General features: G+C 41.4%; 1 protein-coding gene across 1 annotated transcript in view; it reads right to left on the minus strand.

Annotated features, from left to right (window-relative positions):
* The window catches only part of ZNF133 (zinc finger protein 133), a 28,891-nt gene extending 20,424 nt beyond the window's left edge, over window positions 1–8,467 (minus strand). The window contains 2 exon segments of the mRNA XM_010343730.3: window positions 3,210–6,813; window positions 8,094–8,467. The gene's annotated coding sequence lies outside the window, so the exon portion shown is untranslated.
* Window positions 8,468–16,001: the final 7,534 nt, after the last annotated feature.

The raw sequence follows: 16,001 nt of genomic DNA on the forward strand, positions 1-16,001 counted from the left end.
AAAACAGAAATGAGAGGGTGTCAGGTGGAAATGCTCTCCCCATGAGTAAAGCAGGGCCTGCTCATTAACCCCACAACTGGGGGAGCAGCAGCATAATGGGGAATGCATAAATCAAGGAAAAGATACTGCTTGGAAAAAGCAAAGGGAAAGGAAAAACAAGCAAGAGAGGCTAACCCAAGGTCTTGCAAAACAAAAGAGAAAAACAAAACAACAACAAAACCCAAAAAACACACCACCTCTGCTTCCCCTGCAATCCAGTAAAGAAACTGCACTGTGCTATACTGACAGAAGCATTTTCCTGAACTAGAGAAATCTGAGAAACACTAGAATCCGATTGTTCTGTTTGCAAAAATGCAGACATGTAAACAGCTGTAATCCATTTAAAAAAAAAAAAGAAAAGAAAAGAAAATGAGAATCCAAACAATTCAACCAAAGAAAATTCCACCAAAAAAAAAAAAAAAAAAAATTCAAAAGCTTAGAATAGAAATGGACAAAAAAATAAAAAAACAAAAAGATTTCAACAAACTTTTGAAAGAAATCACAGAAAAAGACAAAATTAAATGAGAAATAAAAAACTTATGAGACAATCAAGGAGGAATAGCTTGAAATGAAAACATGATGAGCACTCAGTAACAGCAGAAAACAAGAAAATGAGGTGAAATCAGTAAAAAGGATCAGAGAGAAAGAAGCTGGAAAGGAAAACAGACAAAGAAGTAATATTCATATAATTATAGTTCCTGGATACCAAAACAATGCAAATGTTTAAAAGTATAATGTAAGAAAACATTTCAAAAACAGATGACCTGAACCTAAATATGAAAGGGCCTATGGGATCTGAGGGAAAAGCTGACTCATGACCACCAACTCTAAGACATCCACTAGAAAAACAGCCGGGCGCGGTGGCTCAAGCCTGTAATCCCAGCACTTTGGGAGGCCGAGGCGGGTGGATCACGAGGTCGAGAGTTCGAGACCATCCTGGTCGACATGGTGAAACCCCGTCTCTACTAAAAATACAAAAAATCAGCTGGGCATGGTGGCGTGTGCCTGTAATCCCAGCTACTCAGGAGGCTGAGGCAGGAGAATTGCCTGAACCCAGGAGGCGGAGGTTGCGGTGAGCCGAGATCGCGCCATTGCACTCCAGCCTGGGTAAGGAGAGCGAAACTCCGCCTCAAAAAAAAAAAAAAAAAAAAAAAAAGAAAAACTATTAGACTTTAAAGAACAACAACAGGAATCCAAAGTGACTCTAAGCAAAAAAATATGAGTTCTACCAGATTTTTTGAAATTATCGTTTAACCACTGCACATTGCTGGTGGGAATGTAAAATATGGTGCAGCCACAAAATAGTATGGTGGTTTCTCAAAAAATTTAAAACACAATTATTAGGTAATCCATCAATTCCACCTCTGGTTATATATGAAAAGAATTGAAGGTAAGAACTTGAACAGATACTTGTACACCATGTTTATACCAGTATTGTTGACAATAGCCAAAAGGTGTAGGCCACCCAAGTGACCAAGACTGAATGAACAAAGTGATATATATATATATATATACACAATGGAATATTATTCAGACTTAAAACGGAAGGAAATTGACACATGCTACAACATGAACCTAAAAGGCATTGTGCTAAGTGAAATAAGCCAGAAATAAAAGGACAGTAAGATTCCATTTATATGAGGTACCTAGAATAGTCAAACGGTGGGTGAGAGGGCTCGGGGAAGGGAGAATGGGGAGTTAGTGCTTAACTGGTATGGAGTTTCAGTCTGGGAAGATGAAAACATTTCTGAAGATAGATAGTGGGGATGGTTGTCCAACAATATGAATGTGCTTCATGCCACTGACTTGGACACGTTAGAATGATAAATTTTATGTTATATATATTTACTACAAAAAAAAAAAGGTCTGGCCAAAAATCATCATTCAAAGCAAGACATGACAGGGGAAACTTAGCAAAAAGACTGCTGATTAGCTTTTTTTTTTTTTTTTGAGACGGAGTTTCGCTCTTGTTACCCAGGCTGGAGTGCAATGGCACGATCTCGGCTCACCGCAACCTCCGCCTCCTGAGTTCAGGCAATTCTCCTGCCTCAGCCTCCTGAGTAGCTGGGATTACAGGCACGTGCCACCATGCCCAGCTAATGTTTTGTATTTTTAGTAGAGACGGGGTTTCACCATGATGACCAGGATGGTCTCGAACTCTCGACCTCGTGATCCACCCGCCTCGGCCTCCCAAAGTGCTGGGATTACAAGCTTGAGCCACCGCGCCTGGCCGATGAGCTTTTAATATACATAATTGTAAGCCTAGCACTAAAAGGAGGAGAAGAGAGAGAGGAAGAAAACACATGCTAATGTTTTAGGGCAGTGTCCTGATAATGTAGAAATGCCACCGAAATTCAAGACACAGGGGAAGAAGAAAGTAGAAAAAGGCTGTTGATCATACCATAGGCAATAGGTAGGAATTCAAGGGAATACACAAAATAAAATTATAGAATTGCTTTAAAAATAATGGTAATTAAAAATACTACATATATACAGGATTTATTTAAAACAGTGAGGTAGGCTGGTGCGGTGGCTCACGCCTGTAATCCAAGCACTTTGGAGGCCAAGACAAGCAGATCACCTGAGGTTGGGAGTTTAAGACCAGCCTGACCAACATGGTGAAACCCCGTCTTTATAAAAAAATAAATTTAAAAAACAACAAAAAAAAACCCAGTGAGGTAAGGTAAGGGAAATTATAGCTCTAAATACTTTTATAAATAAAAAGGAAAGAAAAGAATCTGGCCTGGACAACACAGTGAGACTTCATCTCTACCACACACACACACACACACACACACACACACAAAGCCAGACACACACCCCTATGGTCCCGGCTACTCAGGAGGCTGAGAAGGGAAGATCACTTGAACCTGGGAGGTTGAGGCTGCAGCCAGCCTGATTGTGTCACTGCACTCCAGCCTAGGTGACAAACTATGACCCTGCCTCAAAAAAAAAAAAAAAAAAAAGATAAAGTAACCCCAAAGAGAGCACAAAGGCAGGAAATAATAAAGGTGAAAGCAGAACCTAATGAAAATAAAGCAGCAGATGTGACAGACCAAATCCTATTCTGTCAAAAAAAAAAGTAGACAAACACCAACTAACTTAAAGAGAGAAAGCATAAATATTCAAAATAAGAAGTGACATGGATGTGAAGGTGATCTGGCTGCGACCTCTGTCACCACATCGATCGCCAGGGTTGATCCCAGATTATCCGGCTGGCTAGGCAGGTGGTTGCCTTCCTCTCTCACTGCTCCACATGTGTCCCTCTGGAAGCTGTGCGCTCAGTTGAGGAAGATGACCATCTCTCATGGAGGAGGACCGGTCTTTGGTCAAGGGTATATGGGTAGCTGCGCTCCCCTGCTAGAACCTCCCAACAAGCTCTCAAAATGAAAAATGACAAAGGGAAAGTCACCAAAAAGCATCTTTTTAAAAGTCACGTAAGACTACTTTGCAGATCTCTCTATATAAATGTGTAGACCTAAATGAAGTGAACAACTCCCAAAATTAACTCCAGATAGTCACAAGGAAATTCTACCAAACCTTCAAACTAGGTAGTCTTTTTGCTCCAAATACTGTCCCAAAGCATTGAAAACTGAAGGGAAAAGTCCTCATTTTTTTAAATAAAGCAAGGATACCATGAGGATCTTAACCTGATGACAGTTCAAAAACAGAAAATTACAGACTAATGGTCACTTACAAATATTGAAGCAAAATTCTAATTAAAATATTAGCAAAAAGACTCCAACATAACAATAAAATATTTCACCATGGGCCGGGCGCGGTGGCTCAAGCCTGTAATCCCAGCACTTTGGGAGGCCGAGGCGGGTGGATCACAAGGTCAAGAGATCGAGACCATCTTGGTCAACATGGTGAAACCCCGTCTCTACTAAAAATACAAAAAAAAAAATAGCTGGGCATGGTGGTGCGTGCCTGTAATCCCAGCTACCCAGGAGGCTGAGGCAGGAGAATTGCCTGAACCCAGGAGGCGGAGGTTGCGGTGAGCCGAGATCGCGCCATTGCACTCCAGCCTGGGTAACAAGAGCGAAACTCCGTCTCAAAAAAAAAAAAAAAAAAAAAAATATTTCACCATGGCAACGAAAAATTTATCCAGGATTGTAAGACTGGTCCAATTTTAGGGGATCTATTTTTACAGTAACACCATAATAACAGATGTAAGGAGAACTCACGATTGCCTCGATACATAGTAAGATACTCTACCCAAACTCAACATCACTTCTTCAAAAAAAAAACAAAAACAAAAACTCAAAAATACAGAATCGACAGATTTTTAAAACTTTTTATTTTGCACTAATTTTAGACTTACAAGGAAGTTGGACAAATATAAATTCCCATACCTTCCACCCAGGTTTCTCTAAAGTTAACATCTTAGAAAACTATACTACCACCATCAAAACCAGGAAATTAACATTGATGCAATACTATAAACGGCAGACCTTAATTAAATTTTGCTAGTTTTTCCACGAATGTACTTTTTCTGGTCCAGGATCCAGCTGAGGTTTCCATATTGCCTTTAGTTGTCATGGATCTTTAATCTCCTCCAATCTGTGACAAATCCTCTGTCTTTTCTCACCTTTCACAAACTTGGGGCTTTTGAAGAGTATCCCTCAATTTTGGTTTGTCTGATGTTTTTTCGTGATTAGAATGAGTTTTTCATTTCTGGTTAGAATACCTCAGATGTGATGCTGTGTCCTTCAACATATCAATGAGTTCATGATATTGTTATGTCTTTTTACTGGCGAAATTAACCTTGATCTTAATCACTTGGTTAAGGAGGTGTCTTCTGAGCGTTTGTAAAGTCACTACATTTCCCTTTATAATTAAATAAATATCTTTCGAGAGATACTTTGGAATTATACAAATATCCTATTTCTCTCCAAACTTCCAGCCACTAATTTTAGCATCTATCTGTGGAATCTATCTGGAATAGTTAATACTGTGCTGTTTACCAAATGACAATGTTCATTTTCCCCCTTTCATTCTAAATCCACTAATTAGAATTCTTCTGTCAGAGCTTTTCCTTCTCCCCATTTACTTGTATTCAGTTATTTATTTATATCAATATGGATTTGTATCTTATCCTATGGGTTATAATACAACATTATCATTGTTTATTTTGCTGTTAAAATTATTCCAGCTTTAAACACTGGGAACTCTTTCACATTGGCCTTGTTCCTGCTTTAACCAATAAATTTGACAAGTGGCAAGTGACACTGTGCCAGTTACAGGCTTAAGTCCTAAGAAGGCCAGACCGTTTTCACTGTTGGGAGCTCTAACATACCACGGAGTAAGTTTGACCCTGATGGAAGCCCTTATACTACCTGCAGGGAATGAGGCCTACTGTACTAGCTGACCCCAGCCTTCCAGCCAACCCACGAAGGTGTCAAATATGTGATGGAACCGTCCTGCATGTTCCAACTCAAATGAGTCCCCAGATGACTGCAGCCACAGCAAGATGCCTAACTCACATCTCAGCCGATATGGGTAGACCCAAAGAACTGTGAGAAGCTAAAACAGAGCTGCTGTTCTAAGCCACTTGGTTTTAGAGTAGTTTGTTGTGTAGCAGTCAGTAACCAGAACCCTTGCTGGTTACTGACATACTGCGCCTTCTCCCTTTCAGCTTACCTAATAACAGAGGCATCTTCCTGTCAGCCATGGTGCTTACTCAGTCCCATGACTACGTCTCCCTACCTTCCATATCAAACCAATATCGAGGCAAATTGATTCCACCTCTGCCAGCTCTTTCAATTCCTGCCCACCTGTACACCAGCTGGAGCACTAGGACAATGGCAAAAGCCTCCTGCCAGTCTCTGTGGACCATTTCCCAACATCCTAGTCTGCCTCATCCGTTACACCCAGAATTAGCTTTATATATACAACACTGGATTATTCCTTCATTTGGCAAGTATTTATTAAGCTCCTACTGTGTGATAGGCACAATTTTAAATCCTGGAGATATAAAAGTGAACAAGGACAAAGACACCTACCATCACTGACATGAAAGTCTAGAGGAGGAAGATGGGCCTATTACATTAATAAATAAAATACACAGTATATCTGAAAGTGATGAGTGACAGGAAGAGAAATAAAGCAGGGAAGGAGAAAGATATTAATGAGTTATTAATTTTGTGGGGTGTAACAAAATATAATTGTAACAATGTAACTGTATAACAATGAAATTATGGTTATGTTAAAACAAGAAGGCCTTATATGTTAGAGATGCCTCCTGAAGTATTCCCGGGTGAAATGATATAACTGGGATTTGCTGCCAACGCTCCAGCAGGGAAAAGAATAAGTGAAAGTATTGTAAGACAGAAGATATTGACAACTTCACAGCACCTGACAAGCCCTGGGAATGTGCAGATACTGAAAGAAGGGATGAAAGGTATAATGAATGAGAGCATCAGCTCTGAAAAATATTCCTTGCGTCAAATGTCACCCTTAAAATAGGCTAGTTTTCTGAGGGAACCAACTGGGGTCCTGGTCCCTGGATGGGACGCTGTAGAATACAGATGTCAAAGCTGAGCAAAGAAAACCCACTCATGGTTCAAAATGCAATAGGTAAGTGGCACCCACCTGAAGCTGGGCTGTCAGGAGCTCAGGAGTATCTCCTCTCTCCAGCAGGCAGTCCTCTCTGGGCAGGCAGGAGCCACAGGGAGGCAGAACAAGAACAAAAAGCGTTCAAGAAAATCAAGGGAAATCTTCAAATTCCAGCAAGGCAGCACCTCCTCTTACTTAACGGCATCAGGAATGGATCTGCCACAGAAGAAAAGAAGAAAAGAATTGTGGGCAGCTTCCTGGGAACACAGCTGGGATATAGGTTGAAAGCACAACCTACCCTGACAAGCTGTTGACGCAGAGTATGAGGTGATCTTCTCTGTGTCTGTTACTAATAAAAGGTAATATTTACTGAGCACTTGGTACATACCAGAGACTGTTACAGCCACTGTATGAGTTTTACCTCATTCTATCCTTTCAACAACCCAATGAGATAGATGCTATAAAATTGAGAAAATTGAGGCACAGTGAAGCCAGCCTCTTGCCCAAGGTAACGCAGCTATAGAGTGACAGATCCTAGAGGAAACGTGGCTGTGGAGACCGTGCTCTTACACAGTAAGGGCAGTGATGCTGAACTCTGTGGCTTGCAAGGATTCTCTATGTCCATTTTGAGATGAATCATGATTGGTTATAAGGCATTAACTGTTGAATCTGGAGATCTGGTCTACAGAGTTTTACCTATTTCTGGCTGTTTGTAATTTCTCAGCAATAAAAAATTAAGTGGAATGTGAAATCCCGAAGTCTGGCCACACCAGGGGCATGGGAATCTGTAATTCTTGCGATCAGTGACTGTCCCCAGGACCTTTGGGAAAAAAACGTGTCCTGTGGGCCCCAGCCAGACTTCCTCCTCCAAGGTCCGAACCCTGGGGCGACCAACCAAAGTGAAATCCTAAGATCGCGCCAAAATGGCCACCCCAGATCCAATGTAACCCTGACTTGTTTGGCCAAGCCAGACAGCTCCTCATTCCACTCCAGCAAAGCCGAAGAACAGTGGGGCCCCAAGAAGACTAGCTCTCAACCCATCAAAACCCCGGGGACACATGGCCTCAGGGATGGTCCCCACTCTACCACCTGGAAATACCACCCCCTCCCCCAAATCCTACTTATTCAACTCCCCAAAAACCCGGGACTTAATGGCATGAAAGATCCCTTTTCCCAAAACCCGATTTCAGCCAAAGCCGAACCTGTCCCCACCCTCAAGAACCCTAGGAGAAATAGCCCAATCCCCACACCCATCACCACCCAGTCTCACGGATAGGCTTCACCCAACTCCCAGGGAGATGCACGCCCACACCCCCAAAATAAGACCTCCGGGAAAGGATGGCCTGCGCCACGGCAGCGCTTTCCCACCACAACCACCACTCCTGCGCCACCCGCACGGTCCCCAAATTCAGCCTATAGTCCAGCCTTCCGGGACCTTCCTTTCCGCGCAGAAAAAGGTATGGCTGCAGCAAGGGTCCCGCGGGAGCCTCACTCACCAGCGCCACCAAAGAACAAGGGGTCGCTCCAGCCATCGGCTGGGGAGCTCTTCCAAAGGCGCACCGGGACTACACTACCCGGCATCCTCGGCACCGCGCCCAGACCACACCTCCCAGGATGCTGGGCGCCACTAGGCGCGCCGTGGCGGCTGACAGCTCCCATTGGCCTCCGACGGATCCGTTTCTGAGTAATGCGCTCTGGTCGCTGGAGAGTAGCCACCGTGGCACCTGAATTTTCCTTCTTTTTTCTTAACCACGTGCATACAACACGTAGACGCTCCGAGAAAAGCGCCTGGCCCTACTGCGACCCTCCCTCTGAGCGCCTCTGCATCGAAAACCTCACTTCCCACTGACCCCTGGAGCGACTTCCGCACCCGGTACCTGGCTCGCGCCTCGGCGCGTGGGAATGACGTTTCTGGACGCGTCTGTTTGACTTCTGTGGTTGGCCCGCGGCGTGCAGCTGGCGGACCGCGGTGCTTTTGGTGCTGGTTGGTGTTGCAGCATCCTCAGGTCTCCCTGGCTCCAGCCCTCCCTCCGCTTGAAAACCCCTGTTCCATATTCCTGAGCACCCGGCGAACGTCATCTCGTATACCCTTTAGCTCAATTTAAAGCCTTGGAAAGGGCCGGGCGCGGTGGCTCACGCCTATAATCCCAGCACTTTGGGAGGCCGAGGCGAGTGGATTACGAGGTCAAGAGATCGACACCATCCTGGTCAAGATGGTGAAACCCCCGTCTCTACTAAACATACAAAAAATTAGCCGAGCACGGTGGCGCGCGCCTGTAGTCCCAGCTACTCGGGAGGCTGAGGCAGGAGAATTGCTTGAACCCAGGAGGCGGAGGTTGCGGTGAGCCGAGATCGCGCCATTGCACTGCAGCCTGGGTAACAAGAGCGAAACTCCGTCTAAAAAAAAAAAAGAAAGCTTTGGAAAGGCCGAACAGTCTTCCCGAAGTCTCAAAGTCTCACATCCCATACGAGGTAGACCCGATTCTGAGCTCACGCCCTCAACCCGAAGACACCTTTTCCGGTGCCCTGAGACCTTTTTCTACTTTTTGAAGCCCGCGAAGTTATGGGAAAACTCTCATCTCCTGGGAAACAGAAGCCTCATTCTTAGGCCACAGGTTGGCCTGCTGTCGGCTTGAATCTCTAGGTCTTTATTCGGGATCCTGGTTGAGAACAGCTCTGCCCTAGTGCCATCTGGGACGCCCCCACTGGGGATCTTGAGGGGAAGGCCCACTTCACTCCTGAGAGGGCTTTTCCACCAGTGCACCCTCTCATTGCTCTTCACCTTCCTCAGATAGGCTTTCTGAAACTTCGTCATTCTCTGGGAAGACCAAGGAAATGACCACGCAGTCTGAAGGGCCAGGGAGAGATGAGAATTTCCTAAAATTATTTTTTAGGTCTCAGAGGGTGAATCCATTCCTTTCTCGTGCCCCAAGGCTTTATTATTTACTGTGAATTCAGTTCAGTCCCGGCTCTGGAGACATGTTCAGTGTTACTTGGATTCATCCCTCAACATCATTTTCTGCCTCACCCATAACTCCGTCATTCACCAAGAAATTAGTTGTTAATACACATAAAGGTTCAGAACAACAATGCAGGGGCACCCGTGTTCAAATGTTTGCTGTACAATAAAGACGTTAATAGCTGACATCTCTTGGGCCTGGAAATGAAGACTTACCGGATGAGGTACTGCCTGAGGAATTAAGAAAGATGAGGAATTGGAGGAACACACACGAGTAGGGAAGAGTGTAAGAAGTGTGGTCAGAATCTCGAGAGTCTGAGCCACTGGGCAGACTGGTGACTACAGTGAGAGAGATTTTCAATAGCACATGGTCTTGCATCCAGCTGATTTACATATAAACAATGCCATCTAGATGTCCATGTGTGTCATACAGATATTTGGTGTGTCCAGCCTCCTGTTTCATCTTTGAAAGACTTCTCAGCATTTAATAATTAGCAGTTTCCATCTAGAAATCTGGATTCCCTGTTTTCTAAAACACTCTTTGCTGCCATCTCCTCTTTTTCTCCTGGTACTTGCCACCCAGTTTGTCATGCTCCATGCCATAACTCATCTGGAATACTTTTAGCTCCTCTGAATGCTTCCTGTCCTTCAAGACCAAATACCCACCTCTCTTTCATGAAACCTTCCCTGATCACTATCCTATAGTGACTTCTTGAGACTCTTCTAACCCTGGCTGTACTTGGGGGCTTTTTAGAATACAATGCCTGAACACCATCCCAAGAAATGAGTTTGGAGTGGAGCCTGGGCATCATTATTCGTTACAGAGCTGTTGTCCTCTTAAGAAGGGTAGGTATTATGTAATAATGTAGAAGAAAGATCTTGTTTTGGAAAATCAGAAGCTTAGTTATTGGTTAATTGTTGCTATTTCTGAACCATATGCCTGGGTAGATCATTTAACCTAGTGCATCTCAAACATGCATACATCTCACCTGGGATCTTGTAAGCAGCAAATTCTGAATCAGCATGCCTGATGGAGCCCACGGATCAGCATTTCTAATAAGCTTCCAGATGATGCTAGTACTGCTTGTCCTCAGACCATTCTGGGTAACAAGGCTTTAACCCAATCAGGGGCTCTGATCCTTAAATTGAATATAAACAGCTAGATTAATCTCCAAATTCCTAATGCCCAGAAAAACCATGATTCTTTACTTATCTTTTGTTTTAATATGTTGTCTATTAGATTTGAAGCACCTCAAGGTTAGGAATTGTTTTTTCATTTGTAAACCCCTTAATAGCCAGACTAGGATCTAGACAAATGATGCTGGCTGGATAGTGAACAGGGTTAAGGTCTTGGAATCCAAGCTCCAGAGTTACAGTCAAAAGCAGGGTCTAGATATTTTACCTATCTTCCCCCAAGGCAGCCCTCTTGTTCCCTTGTTTTCAATATGTGCACATGTGGCAAGAGTGAGTAAAGCTGTGTTTGGCATAATGGGTTTTCATGGTATTCAAGGTTGTGGCTGTGGATTTCACGTAAGAGGTATGAAGGCTGTGGAGTCCTGTTCAGGACCTGTACTGGGAGGTCGTGCTGGGAAACTTCAGCAATCTGATCTCACTGGGTGATAATGCTTTCTCTTACAACTTAAAATCTGACTCACTGAGCAGCTTAAATCCCTCATGCAGAAAAGGCAGTGCATGGAGCAGCTGCCAGGTAGAGCTGACTTTCACCTTTTGAACTTGAAAACAAAGATTATTCATGTTCTCCCAGGGAAGGTCAGGTTTGTTTGTTTGTTTTGATATACAAACAAACGTGTGTGTGTGTGTGTGTGTGTGTGTTTGTATGCATGCGTGTACACACTGCTCTTGAGAATTTCCCTGTGGTTCTTAGCAGTTTGACATTGATGTGTCCAAATCATTTGTTGTTGTTTGGTATTAATCTACTTTGAGGTTTATTGAGATTCTGTAATCTGTTAACCAATGTTTTTCATTAAATTTAGGGACTTTAACTGTCATATTTTAAATAATTCTTTCTCAGTTTCTTCTCATTTTGGAAAATTATTTCTCAATTTTCTCTCCTTTTGAGTCTCCACTTACACATATGTTAGACCATTTGGTTCCTGAAGCTCTGTCTGATTTTCTTCAGTATGTTTTTCTGTTTGCCAGATTGGTTTCTATTTACCTGTCTTCAGGTTCACTGAAACTTTCTTTTGCCATCTTCAATCTTTTAAGCCCATCATTTAAGCCCATTTAGCAAATTTTAAATTTTTATTCATTACATTTTTAGTTCTAGAATCCCCACTTGTTTCTTTTTAAAATAATTTCTACCCCCAGTTGTTTCTTTTTGATGCATGTATTTTTCTTTCATATGTTATACTGGTTTCTATAAAGCCTGTGTGCTGAAACCTCTGGACCATCTCAAAATCTATTTCTGTGACTTTTTCTTAATAGTGGGTCACACTTCTTGTTTCTCTGCATGCCTAGTAATTTTAAAGTTTTTTATGCTGCACACTTTTTTGTGGCTTGATTCTAAATTGTCTTATGTTCCTCTGAAAGTGCTTTTTATACCTGTAGGCAGTTTAATTACTGGATGAATGTTTTTAACTTGTACAGGCTTCATTTTATGCTTTATTAGGATACATATTTGAAAGTTCAAAGTGTTTATCATTCTCCTCTGACTTGCAGGACTCAAACTCCAAGTTCTTTGACCCATACAGATATTTTAAAGTTTTTGTTTTAGTTCCAATTACAGCATATGCAGAGAAGACCTTACTATAAAATGTTCTTATTTTATGGCATGATCTCTCTGGTTTCTCAGCTGGATGACTGGGGTGTTAATGAGGTTTGTTTATTCTGATTGAGAAAGAATGCCTACAATTGCCAGCCCTGCTAAACTTCTGGTGTTTCTATTCTTCTCTCAAGCAGCTGTTTTCAAGTAATCACTGCATATTTGCCCTGCACAAGCAAAGCTCAACTTCAGCTGAGGTAGGGCTTCCCCACTTTGTACAGTTGCCTCCTTTCTGAGACCCACCCTACCAATGTCATCTGCTTCATCATCCCCAAAGTCTTTTCTGCCTCCTCACCTCACTGAGACCGCTGCTCAAGGAAATAAGAGAGGACACAAACAGATGGAAAAACATTCCATGCTCATGGTTAAGAAGAATCAATATTGTGAAAATGGCCATACTGCCCAAAGTAATTTATAGATTCGATGTTATCCCCATCAAGCTACCACTGATTTTTTTTTAAAGAATTGAAAACACTACTTTAAAATTCATATGGAGCCAAAAAAGAGCCTGAATAGCCAAGACAATCCTGAGGAAAAACAACAACAACAACAACAACAAAGCTGGAGGCATCACACTACCTGACTTCCAACTATACTACAAGGCTATAGTAACCAAAATAGCATGGTACTGCTACCAAAACAGGTATGTAAAGCAATGGAACAGAACAGAGGCCTCAGAAATAACACCACACATCTGCAACCATCTGATCTTTGACAAACCTGACAAAAACAAGCAACAGGGAAAGGATTCCCTATTTAATAAACGGTGTTGGGAAAACTGGCTAGCCACATGCAGAAAGCTGAAACTGGATCCTTTCTTTACTCTATATACAAAGATTAACACAAGATGGATTAAAGACTTAAACGTAAGACCTAACACCATAAAAACCCTAGAAGAAAACCAAGGCAATACCATCGACGACATAGACATGGGCAAAGACTTCATGACTAAATTACCAAAAGCAATGGCAACAAAAGCCAAAATATACAAATGGGATCTAATTAAACTAAAGAGCTTCTGCACAGCAGAAGAAACAATCGTCAGAGTGAACAGGCAACCTACAGAATGGAAGAAAATTTTTGCAATCTGTCCATCTGACGAAGAGCTATCATCCAGATTCTGCAAAGAACTTAAACAAATTTACAAGAAAAAAAAAAAAAAAAAAAACCTCATCAAAAAGTGAGTGAAGGATATGAACCGACACATCTCAAAAGAACACATTTATGCAGCCAACAAACATATAAAAAAAGTTTGCCATCACTGGTCATTAGAGAAATGCAAATCAAAACCACAATGAGATGTCATCTCATACCAGTTAGAATGGCAATCATTTAAAAATCAGGAAAAAACAGATGATGGAGAGGATATGGAGAAATAGAAACACTTTTACACTGTTGGTGGGAGTGTAAATTAATTCAACCATTGTGGAAGACAGTGTGGCAATTCATCAAGGATCTAGAACCAGAAATACCATTTGACTCAGCAATCCCATTACTGGATATATACCCAAAGGATTATAAATCATTCTACTATAAAGACACATGCACACATACTTTAGTGTGACACTGTTTACAATAGCAAAGACTTGGAACCAACCCAAATGCCCATCAATGATAGATTGGATAAAGAAAATATGGCACATATACACCATGGAATGCAACCATAAAAAGGGATGATGTGTTCATGTCCTTTGCAGGGACATGGATGAAGCTGGAAACCATCATCCTCAGCAAACTAACACAAGAACAGAAAACCAAACACTCCCACTCATAAGTGGGAGTTAGTTGAACAATGAGAACACATGGACAAAGGAAGGGGAACATCACACACCAGAATCTGTCAGGGTGTGGGGGCCTAGGGCATGGATAGCATTAGGAGAAATATCTAATGCAGATGACAGGTCTGTGAGTGAAGCAAACCACCATGACGTGTGTATAACCATGTAACAAACCTGCAAGTTCTGCACATGTGCCCCAGAACTTAAAATTTAATAGTAAAAAAAATGCCCTTTTACAAAGCAGAACTTTGAACGTTGAATACATTGGAGTAACATATTTAAAGAGAATAAATGATTATATCTATCTTAATTATTTTCATTCCAACATATTCTGACAATTTTCTAATATAAAAGTTGAGAGAATCATACAGTGAATATCCAGATGCCCACCATAGTTATATTTTACTGTATATCTTTTGTTACACTTTCTGTCATCCCTTCATCCATCAGTTTATCCATTTTTTTTGGATGCATTTCAAATTTGCAGACATCAGTTCACCCCTAAATCGTTCAGCACACATATCATTAACTGGAGTTCAATATTTGTTTATAGTTCTTTTTTAAAAATAAAACTTATGAAACAAAATGCACAGATTGTAAATGTATTATTTGATGAATCTCAACAAATGCAGGCACCCATGAAACCCAAACCCTTCTTGAGACGAGAACATCCCCGCCATTCTGGAAGGTTTCCTTGTGACGCCTTCCCAGTCAAATTCAATTCTGTTGTCTCAAAGACAGTCACCAAATTAGTGATTCCTTTTCTAGAATGTCACATAAATGAAATTAGCTTTTTTTCTTTTAGAAACCTGTGGTCTTAGCAAAGAGTTGCAAACGTTCAACACATCCTTACTAGGCTCCAGATGTCTATCTGTAAGAATTTGTTAATAGGATATGTTTGCTTCGGTGGAGTAGCAAGAAAGCTTGAAGGATTGCCAACAGCACACCCTTCATACCAAAGCACCCACATCAACTCATTAGATCAAAGAGCATCGATCCCATGTAAGAGCAGAGTTAGCCCCTCCAGGCTAGAAGATTAATGGGTTACACCAGTTGGCCCCAGCCTAGGGATCTTTGGCTTCCAGATATCCTCAGAATTACTTTTGAACTCCACTATTAATTTTAGTATTTCAAAATATCAAATTGGAATGATATGTTAATCTTCCATAGGGCTGCACAGACTAACGAAACCTTTTTTTCATTTTACTTTTGATTGTTATTATATAATTATAATAGCTAACACTTCTGGCATGTTTATAATGTATTAATCACTGTTTTAAGTATTTTACATTTTTAATTTCATTTGATAGCATGACATCTCATATGCAGTCATTGCTTCTGTACTTTTTAAAATGAGAAAATTCATTTTTACTCTAAAAGTGCAATTTGCTTGTTAGATTAAAAATCTTCAAGCAAATATGAAGCCTGTGGCGAAAACGAATGAAAGGAATGGCTGGACTAAACAGAGGCAAGTCTCTCTTTGATTCTTTTTTTTTTTTTTTTTTTTTGTGGTTTCCAATAAATTTATTTAATCACAACTTCAGAGGGTTCTAGAAACTTGCATTTTTAATAAGCACCGCAGATGATTCTAGGTTTTAATTAAAAGTGTGGTTTGGGTAAGCAACTTTACCCTTAATTGTGTGTCAGATTACATATAGAGTAAAACAAAAAGTCATGTAATGGAACAAAAAATTGCTTTATACAAAATATTAGTAGATAAATACAATATGGTCTTAAAAATCAAATCATATGTATATAGTTGTATTCCTAAGTACAGCAGTGCCTCACTCATTCCAAGTTTCCTTTCTATGGTTTCAGTTATCTGTAGTCAACCACATGCGAAAATAGATGAGTACTGTACACTGTGTAAGAAGATATTTTGAGA

Source organism: Saimiri boliviensis, chromosome 9 (assembly GCF_048565385.1).
Source record: "Saimiri boliviensis isolate mSaiBol1 chromosome 9, mSaiBol1.pri, whole genome shotgun sequence".
NCBI classification, from domain to species: Eukaryota; Metazoa; Chordata; class Mammalia; order Primates; family Cebidae; genus Saimiri; species Saimiri boliviensis.